Source organism: Lepisosteus oculatus, chromosome 21 (genome assembly GCF_040954835.1).
Source record: "Lepisosteus oculatus isolate fLepOcu1 chromosome 21, fLepOcu1.hap2, whole genome shotgun sequence".
NCBI lineage: Eukaryota > Metazoa > Chordata > Actinopteri > Semionotiformes > Lepisosteidae > Lepisosteus > Lepisosteus oculatus.
In genome coordinates this window covers 4,086,736-4,096,585 of record NC_090716.1, presented here as the reverse complement: position 1 = coordinate 4,096,585, position 9,850 = coordinate 4,086,736, and positions in this window count along the sequence as shown.

Below are 9,850 nucleotides of genomic sequence, written 5' to 3'. Positions count from 1 at the left end.
ATCGATAAATTGTTTCTGTTTTTTAATATTTCAATAGTCTCCTAAGGAAATTCTTTTTTATCTCAACAGTGCCTTTGGATGTTTAAAAGCTTGGAGATATTAATCTAGAACTCTTGCCACTTGCACCTGTGACATTCTCTGACCTGCCTGGCCTTTGGGCAGAAACCTTTTCATGCTGGGACATACAGTCCGTTCTTTTTCCTGGACAGAGTTTTTCCAGCCTGTTTTTGGCATTGGCTTAGCAGAGCGTAGGTAGCAAAGGATTAAAAGGGCATGGAAGACCATTTGTCACCAGAATGAGACCCAGGTGATAAACCTGGGGCTTGGAGTGATGAATGCAGAAGAAGACATTCCACCTTTTCCATCCTGTGCCGTCTCCCTGTCATCAAAGAGAGGGTGTGTGTCCGTCCCTCTCCCAGATAGTGGCCTTTGTAGGCTGTCACTGTGGCCCCTGCCCCTGACCAGTAGCTGCAACAACAGTAGCACAAAGAGTTAGAGTGCCCGTGCACGCTGGTTTCAGTATTCTTGCAGCATGTGCTGTCACCGGAAGGGCGACCTGTTTTTTCTGATGCGTTGTGTCTTACCTAAAGATATCTTGTAGTCAAAGCTGAGGGGAGTCACAGGGGAATCGCACTGCAGTGAGGTTTGCTCTCAGCAAACCCGTTTTATTTTTTAACCCGGATGCAGTAGGCCGGTGAGCCGGTTCAAAGGCGCTATATTTAAATCGTACATTCTGTAAGCAAAGATTCGCAATATAAAGGAGCCTACAAAGTGCCCTGGTAAATTCAAAACTGGCAGCAAGCTTGGGCTGGACTTCTTTGGAGATTTCCCCAAAGCTGATGGTCGTTCATTTACCCAACAGAAAGCCAGTCAAGTCCTGAAATACCAGCGTTATAGAGGCCCTAGATAACAGCACATTTTCTGGACTGCTGTGCTTGGCATCAGTGACGTCTAGTTAATCCCAAACTAGTAAAGGTGCTCAGGCTGAGCCCAGTCATCCAGACATCACTAGCTTGTGTTTTGGAACCCTGCAGAGTTGTGAGGCATTTCCTGACAGTGTTGCCTGTTGTATGATATTGTGCCAGTGACCTCTGACCCCTCTGGCCTCCTCCTTTAAGGGCAAAAAAACATGTCAGGCTGCAGCCCCCACCAACACCCCCCACATAGTGAAAAATGCAGTGTTCAGCTTGGGGAGCCATGGTCATCTAATCATCAGTGTGTGATGGGCATCGTCACATCTGCTGTGAGGTGTTAGCAGCGAACTGAGATGACTGACAATGAGAGATATGCTGTGTGAGTGTAAATAATTTAGGACTCTAAATTCAGAGTACTAACACTACCGTACATAACTGCGGTGAAAGTCTCGGGGCTGTTTTCTGCTCTGAAATGTAAAGAACATACAGTCCTCTTACGGCTCAGTGTCCTGGCCTCGATTCCAGAGACGGGACAGGGAAAAGACACAGATACTGTAGCAGCAGGTGTCAAGTGGCAGGGCTTGGAGGGACTCCTTCACTGTGCAAATCCAGCCCCAGCGTCCACTTGCTCTGACTGATAAAGGACTATCGCCCTTTTTGTTGTGATATAGTAGAGATTGCATGACTTTGCACGAGTGTGTGCTTATTGTAAGACGTCTACCGTGGAATGAATTTCATTTTGATTGAAAAAAAGTATTTCGCTGCTGCTTTCCCACCTCTATATTCTTATCATTCACGGGTCAGTTTGCCACTCCTAGGTGAAAGAGGAAACAGATTGCTGGGCAAATTAAAACAGCCCCTGTCCATGTCCTGCATGAGAGAGCCCAGCTTGTCTCTCGCAGTAGCAGTGCGAGATTGCTGTGGGCAACCCACATGAGAAAGTAGCAGTTTTACATTCTTGTCCCACTTTTTGCACTTGCGCATTATCAAACTTTGATACTCAGCTCTGTATTGCTGGGTCTCTATGTGCTGGGTTTTGGCTGTCCATGGGTCCTGTTACTCAGTCCTATACCACAGTTTTACTGGTCTATTTAGCGGCTGTATGCAGTATTAGCACAGAGGATGTTTGTAACTCGTGATGTTATCAAGACAGTTTTGGTAACCTGAAAATGATGCAAAAGCATTGCAAATTTAATACATTCATTCATTTTAAACTTCTGGATATGAATAGCTGGACTTTGGATTAAGGCGTAAATGTTTCATTCTTCAATGCTGACGTGTCCTTCGATAAACAACAGAGCATTTCCATCCATGTCATCTGATCACTTAGCATCTCATTCTGATACTGTTTGACCAAACACAGGCTTGGTAAACCCTGTGTAAAAAAGGAAACTAGATTTTCCTTCTGGTCTCATGATCTCCAACACTTTGAGCTTAAAGTTGCCCCGAAAATTAAAACAATTTCTGCACAACTGCTCTGCAGGGCTTGGCAATACAGCTCTGTTTCATGGTGTCTGGGGCCCAGAGGAAAAGATTGGTTTATACTAATGAGAGCTAATATCTTTGTGACACCAGGGTGCAGATCACACGTGGAACCTACAAATCTTTTTTAACAACCAGAGTGGTGGCTAAGCTTGAAGGGATGCTTCCTATGATAAATGTTCAAACATTTGAAAAAAAACACTCTCTTGATTTGAGCATCATCAAATGATCAATGACATGATGCTTCTGCTGGATGATTCTGAAATGGCACAGACACGTGTTGCTCAAATAAAATATTGCATTTTAATCAACTGCTAATTTGTGGGGATAATGGAAGGCTGATGAGCCATTGGTGATTATGCTGAATACGCAAACTTGAGTTGTTTTTTTTTCGACCAAGCGTGGTAGAATGAATATCTCAGTATTTCAACAACAGCAGTACCACAGACAAGAGCAGAGAATAGGTGTCTTCCTCTATAAGCGTTCCCTCTGTTGCTCCTGTTTGTATTTCACTGCTTGAGCGAGTGTCTGCCTTAGCGATAATGACATTTTACAGACTTAAACATGCCTAGCGGAGTAATTTTAGCTCTCATTTGCAGGATTCTTCTGTTGGACCTGAGGAGATCGTTGACTCTTTGCAAGCTTGTAAAGTGTGATTCCTTCATCAGCATAGTAAGAAGTAGGATGAGTGGTTAAAAATAGACCTTTTTTTTGTCAGATCCTCTACAAAGCCCACGGCACTTTAATAACAAAAGCCCCACGCACCCACTGTGAGGCTCTTTGTGATTCACCCCACAGCAACAGAAGACGCAACTGTTAATTTGTTTGACAGAGCCTATTTTGTAAATATTTATGAAAGAAATACAGGAGGCAAAACGCAGAAAGCAACTGCAAGGAGAACAAACTTGCATTAATGCGACATTTGAGGCAATTCATCATCTTCTTAAATCTACAGTGTACTGCCAACTAACTATAGAGCAAAGACCATGAGCTTGATTTTTTACAGACCCACTAGACTTCCGAAAAAATGGTTCTGTGTGCTTGTTTCTCTGCTGTGAGAAAGCGTGTCGCTGTTGGGAAGTTAACTTCCTGACATTGTGGGTCTTCTCCATAAAGAGCACAGCTGTGATGCCTGGGAATATCCTCTCCGTTTCTAATCCCTATCCTGGAACTGGCATAATCACATTATACCCCAAAGTGCTGGTATCTCAGAAAGGCCAAGCAGATTATCAGTAATACCATTTTCCATCTTCTGTTTAATCTAAAGCAGCATTTCATGAGCATCACAGCCTTATCGGACACAACCACATGTACCATTCTCATTATAAATACTGTTTTAAATATTAATGATCTTTGCCTGTTTACCTTGGCGATGAAGTGTGATTTGGTTGCAGAACTGTTTTTTCCCTCAAGCGCGCTATTGCACATTTCTTTTCTATCCATGATGTGAATTAACATGCACGGGTGAGCAAATGTGCATTGTAAAAAACGATCACCTATTTTATAGCTCATATTTAAATTAATTCTGGGTTGCCTTTTTTTTCTCCTGTATGCACGCCAAACCTCGGATGGCAGCCTGCAAGGAAAATCATAAAACTAGAGTTTGCTGCGCTCATCGAGAATTGATCGGAGGTCTGCGCTGCAGGAGGAAGAGGTCTGGTTCCAGGCAATAATGCAAGGCCTGAAGAGTGTTGAAGACCTAGGTGAGTGTTAATGCTTTCTGCTGGGGCTTTGCTGTCAGTGTGCCTGAACATCCACTGTACTGCATTTGTGAAAGAGCCTGGTCAATTCCAGTGCACATGGTGCCTTCCATGCCACTGTTTCTAAAATGGTGCTAAACTGTTGCTGGTGTGGAAAGATGCAGTTCCATGTGGACTCCCCTGAGTAAAACGATGGATTCCCGTCCTTACTATATGGATAATGATAATGTTTCACTCTGCCATGATAAGCTGATGGTGGCTGGGCACGTGCATTCAAGAGAACGTGGGACTCTGCTCTGTGATAGAAGATGACAGTGTTAATAAACACAAGGACGGGCGATTTTAATAAGAAGGCCTCTTGTCTGATTCATAATATGGTTTTAAAAAACAATTGAATTTATTTGCTAATCCACTTCAATTTTCCACGTTAACGCCATTATAAAACACATTTCCATTTGGAAATTGAACACGTCAAGGAAGAGATTTCATACCTTGGAAGATATTTTTGTTTTCCAGCCTGGGTGCTTTTTTTGCGTTCTGAGCTCAGAGCCCGTCCAATGAAAAGTCAATCTGTCGAGCCTTCTCATCTCATTTAATCCACTGATGCATTTTTAATGTGACTTTTGTCTTCCAATTAGGTTCAAAATTGAATTTAGCAATTAAAATCCCTGCACGGATCAGACAGTTACTGGCAGGTGGGCAGGATTAGCGTACTGTACAAAACTGAAAATACCACAGCTAATTTTAGGAATGCCAGTCTGTGAGGCATGAAACTAATAACCAGATTCGTCTTCCACTTCTGAATAGAAAACTGTTTATTCTAACAAACTGACAACTTCAAGCTTTCAGAAAACTAAACAGAGTTCCTTACATGTTCTGCCGACAGGCGGTGGAAATAAAACGCGTTTGAGAGATAAGCTGATAAGAGCACGTACAGACCCTGGTGCTCTTCCCAGCTTTCATTAGCAGCGACAATGTGTCACTCGTGGGCATCGAGGAATCCTCGGATCAAGCAAGCTTCTCCTGTGAGCGAGTTTCAGGAGGATGTAAACCAAGCGCTGGAAACCAGCCAGAGGCTTGGGTATCACACTCAAGATATTTCTCACATTTTTGTTTCTAATTATGCACTGCGCATTTCTGAGTTGTGGAAACTGAAGGGCATTCATATCCATAGAAATAATATTCAAATATTAAGAAATCAGAACTGTTCTACTTGCAGCGCCAGTATCAGTTGGACAGTCATTCCTGAGCAAGAGCAAGGAAATTGAAAGGAACAACAAAACAGAGCATCGCTTTTAATCTATTCCAAGGGAATCGTGGGTTTGTTGCCAACAAATACTGCTCTTTTTATATTCAGAGCACGTTCTTTTTCCCTTTATCTATCGGCTCTGTCCAGTTTTGATAAACGCAGCACAAATTTCTGTGTCCAAGTAAAACGTGAGTGTATTTTGCAATGACGTGAATTTATTTTGCAACGATGCATTCGACGTCAGGTGACAAGCGCGTCCGTTCTGTTCAGCAGAATACACCGCGGCGCACTCAGGGCAGACGGCACGAAGGTGCGCATCCGAGCAAAGTCACGGTGACGGTCTTGGCTCGGTGCCTCGCGAAAGGAGGTCAGCGGGGTTCAATCTCACTTTGCCCTGCTGGAATTAAACTCGGTGCCAGCGCAGGACCTGTACCTTGTGCTGCTGTCTGGCAGGGCTGTGGGAATCGATACCGGAAAAGAAAGCACAGCGTGTTTCATGTTTCATCCTACAAGAATCAATTCCCAAGACAAAGCATTACCCCCTACCAACTGCCCCCCCTCCTTGGCCCCCAGATACATTTCTGTTTTACAGCAGCATGCAGCACCCCCCCTCCATACACCACACACACACACAGACACACACACACGTCAGTCTGTAAACTCGCTCCCCTTTCCTACAGTAAGCCACCCCCTGGGGGTGCCTATGGACGCCGCTGCTTTGCAATCTGTTAGCCGGTGAAGGAGCAGCATCTTCATTAGGGCTCCCATTATCACCATCCGGCTCAAGTGCGATCGCCTGGCTCAGTCCTCCCAGCGCGTGTAGCCTGCTGTTACTGGGGGCACATCTCCAGATTGCAGAGCGCATTCCAGACCCAGGCTGTACCGCTTGCCTTGTTTCTGGACTGCGGTGCACGCTCACTCACTCGTAAATCCAGGCGTGTGAACCCACAGCAGATTGGCTGTGCAGTGCACTCATTTCTGAGGCGTTTGCTTGTGTTTTTTGTGGTCGGCGGTAGGACGCCCCCCCAGGCTGTGCTGCGCACGGCTCCTGGGCCTGTCAGGGTCTATCCTGTCTATCCAGTCCACTGCAGCGCCTTAAAATACCCGATGGGATTCAGGAGCCGGGGTTTGGCACAGTTGTGCAGTGGGGTGAATCAGATGGGTCACGGGCAGAGCCAGTGATAATCGGACACGATTGGCAATCAGACAGGATTGGGCTGAGGTTTTGCAAACACACCTCTGCTCGTGGTGGATGGAGAGACAGAAGGGCAAATAGATTATTATGTCTCCTTCTAAGTCTCTGGACTCCATGGTGTTGTCAGGCTACAGCTTCATGTCAGGCATGTGCTTCCTCCCCTGATATCAGAGCAGCTCAGTCTCCACCCAGTTGCTCGTTCTTGTTCCATCTGGGCATGCACAGACCATGCAAAGCCAAAGGGAAACTAATATCTAATATCTGGGGCGGAGGGGTGGCTCTGCACCTGTGGCTGGAAGGTTGTCGGTCTGTATCCCTCGACCGCCAGAGGAATCCTACTCTCCCTGAGCAAAGGCCCTTAGCCCTAACTGCTCCAGGGGCGCTGTATAAATGGCTGACCCTGCACTCTGACCCCCAGCTTCTCTCCCTGTCTGTGTGTCTCATGGAGAGCAAGCTGGGGTATGTGAAAAGACAAATTCCTAATACAAGAAATTGTATATGGCCAATAAAGTGATCTTATCTTATCTTTACCATTTAGCCTTTACACGGGTCCTATTAGACCTGATGTTGGTACAGCAACCAGGGCAGGCATGCAATTTCTCTCTCTCTTTCTTTCCCTGTCTGTGAGGCTTCTGTGACAGCTTCACTGTCTCCCAGTTACGGATGAGGGAGCACTGTGACACAGACTCGTGACAGAGGTGTTGTTCGGGCTCCTTGCTGAGGATAATCCTGCAACACTCCTTTCTCCTCGAATGTAGGATTAAGTTTTAAAAAAGGCTAACGCAATTCATTTTGATCATCCTTTCCAACAAAAGAAAACAGGGTTGGAGATGTCTAGGATATACAGTATTTCTGAAAAACCATTTGACAGTTTCCTGTGGGAATGATTGAGCTGAGGTTTGCAAGCATGAATGTACTGTAGTTACAGCTGGTCGTTCCGATTTATTATTTTCCATTGGAATTTGAAATTGCCAATTGTGTCTTTATGTCTCGATTTGCTGTCAGGTGTACAAAGTCACATGTGAATCCGGGAGAAACCTAGCAGACCAACCCCATTCCACGGTACAATGCCGGGACATTTAGATACATCACTTGAGGAATCCTGGTCTCACTCTGGGTCATGACCTGTCCCAGGTTGGAACCCGTGACATCAGGATCTTAGAGCTCAGCTCTCACTGGGAACAGTGTCACATCTGTATCATGTATGGTTCTATTTCTTTTTTGAAAGGAGAATGTGAGCTTCTCCTTCTCCTCTTTTTCTTTAAAACATCAGCTGAACCTCTGCTGGCTGCGTCATTGTGCACCTCTGCCATTGTCACTGAATCTTGCTGGCAGAGCTCGTCTACAAAGTAGGCCGCGCTGAAGCACTGCCTGCCCCCTGCTGGGTCACCATTTTCAAGCCAGAGAGGGGCAGTCCACAGGCTCTCTGTGCAAGCACTGCCTCGACTGTTATTCCTCGGGGGGGGTCATACTGTGTGTATGGGCGTAGACATACTGTATGTGTATGTATAGAATGCATTTTGCAAGACATAAAAATACTTTCAAAGCTAGCGGATTGGTGGGTAAGAATGCTACAAAATGCATAGTCTACAAACGAAAATACTTTACGTAAGTCTCTTAATTTGTTATAGATGCATACTGCATAAATTAAACGCGAAACCATCGGCTCTATTAACATGTAAATAGCACGGAACCATTGCGGGGGATGTACTGTACAGTCTTTTCCTGGCAGATCATGAAAGGGTTTAAACCGTCACATCCTCATCCAGGAAAAGCAACCCTTCAGATATACGGCCGGACAATATAATCCGCTAAAATAATGCAAAATGACAATCAACCGAGAAAGTGACCCAGTTTTTTTTTTTTAAGTGAGTAATACAGACTTTCTGAAAAAAAAAACACTTGAAGAGACCAAAACGAGACACGTCTTCGCTATTTTGCACTGAACTGTCACACAGGCCACCGGAGGTCTGTTGATCTGGGAGCCGGTATGGACGCCAGAAAATGTCAGATCACAGATCAAAGTTTGCCTCGATCGAGGATGTATTGATTGAGGTTTCGCAGCCCTGTTCCCCGATTTCATGCCGTAAAATAAATAAATAAATTGCAGTATACGGGAACGGTTTTCTTTTGAGGTTGGGCCGCGGTCTCATTAAAATGACCCCTCGGAAAACGGGGGTTTCGGGCTCTTTATTCCCCTGGCGGAGCCGCTCTCGAGCGGTCTGATGGATGCGGAGATGAAACGCGTGACCTCATTACTGGCGGGACCCCGACAGTACAGCGCTCTCTGCCTCTCTGCTGTTGCTTAGCAATTCACCTCGGCTTTCGTGCTGTTGAGCTGCTGCGCCTCAGAAACCCTGTTTCTTGTCATTAAAGGACAGAGCTGGGAAGATGAACATCATTTAAGCCCCCCAGCCAGGGACCATGCGGTATTGGCGGTGGAAGCGAGGAATGTTTCACACCGCAGACAACCCTTCAGCAATAAAGCAGGCACAGCAGTTACACACGTTCTATTACAGGTCCATACCAAATTGCGACCGCACATTTGGAACAAGATTTAAAGCATCACATTCTTTTTCATCCATTATTTATCCATTATTCCAGTTCAGGATCAAAGAGGAGCCTATCCCAGCAAAGCAATGGGCACAAGGCAGGGTGCACCCTGGACAGGATACTAGTCCACCGCAGGGCAGACACTCACAGACGCCCCAGGGCCAGTTTTGCCAGAAGCCAATTATCCTACCAGTATGACCACAGTATGTCTCTGAGAGAGAACCGGAGCACCCAGAGGAAACCAACATGACCACAGGAGAACATGCAAACTCCACACAGACAGCACCCCAGGAATTGAACCCAGGGCCCCAGCACTGTGAGCCAGCAATGTTGACCCCTGCGCTGCCGGGCCGGCCCCTTCATTTCATCCATAAAATGTAACGTTGTCTGCGTGAAGCAAGGAAAGAAAACAAACCTCCATGGTCAAGCACAAAACATCATGAACCCCGTCATCCAATACAATTTGGATCCCGATTAAGATTTGAAACAGAAGACTAGTGGTGCACTTAATTAAAGACCGCTGCCTTCTTTTAAATACACAAAAATGCTTCTTCTGAAAAGTGAGACTTCTGATGTTCCTATAGCAACGGACGTGTTTTACACTCCTTTAATGAATCCAAATGAATTTCATGGGGGACAAAAAAAATGCCCTTGCTAAGTTAAAAACTCGGCGGTCACGTAATGAGCATCGCTCTATCACAGTGGTGCTCTCATTAGCTAATATATGTCTGATTATTATTCTACAGTTTAATAACTG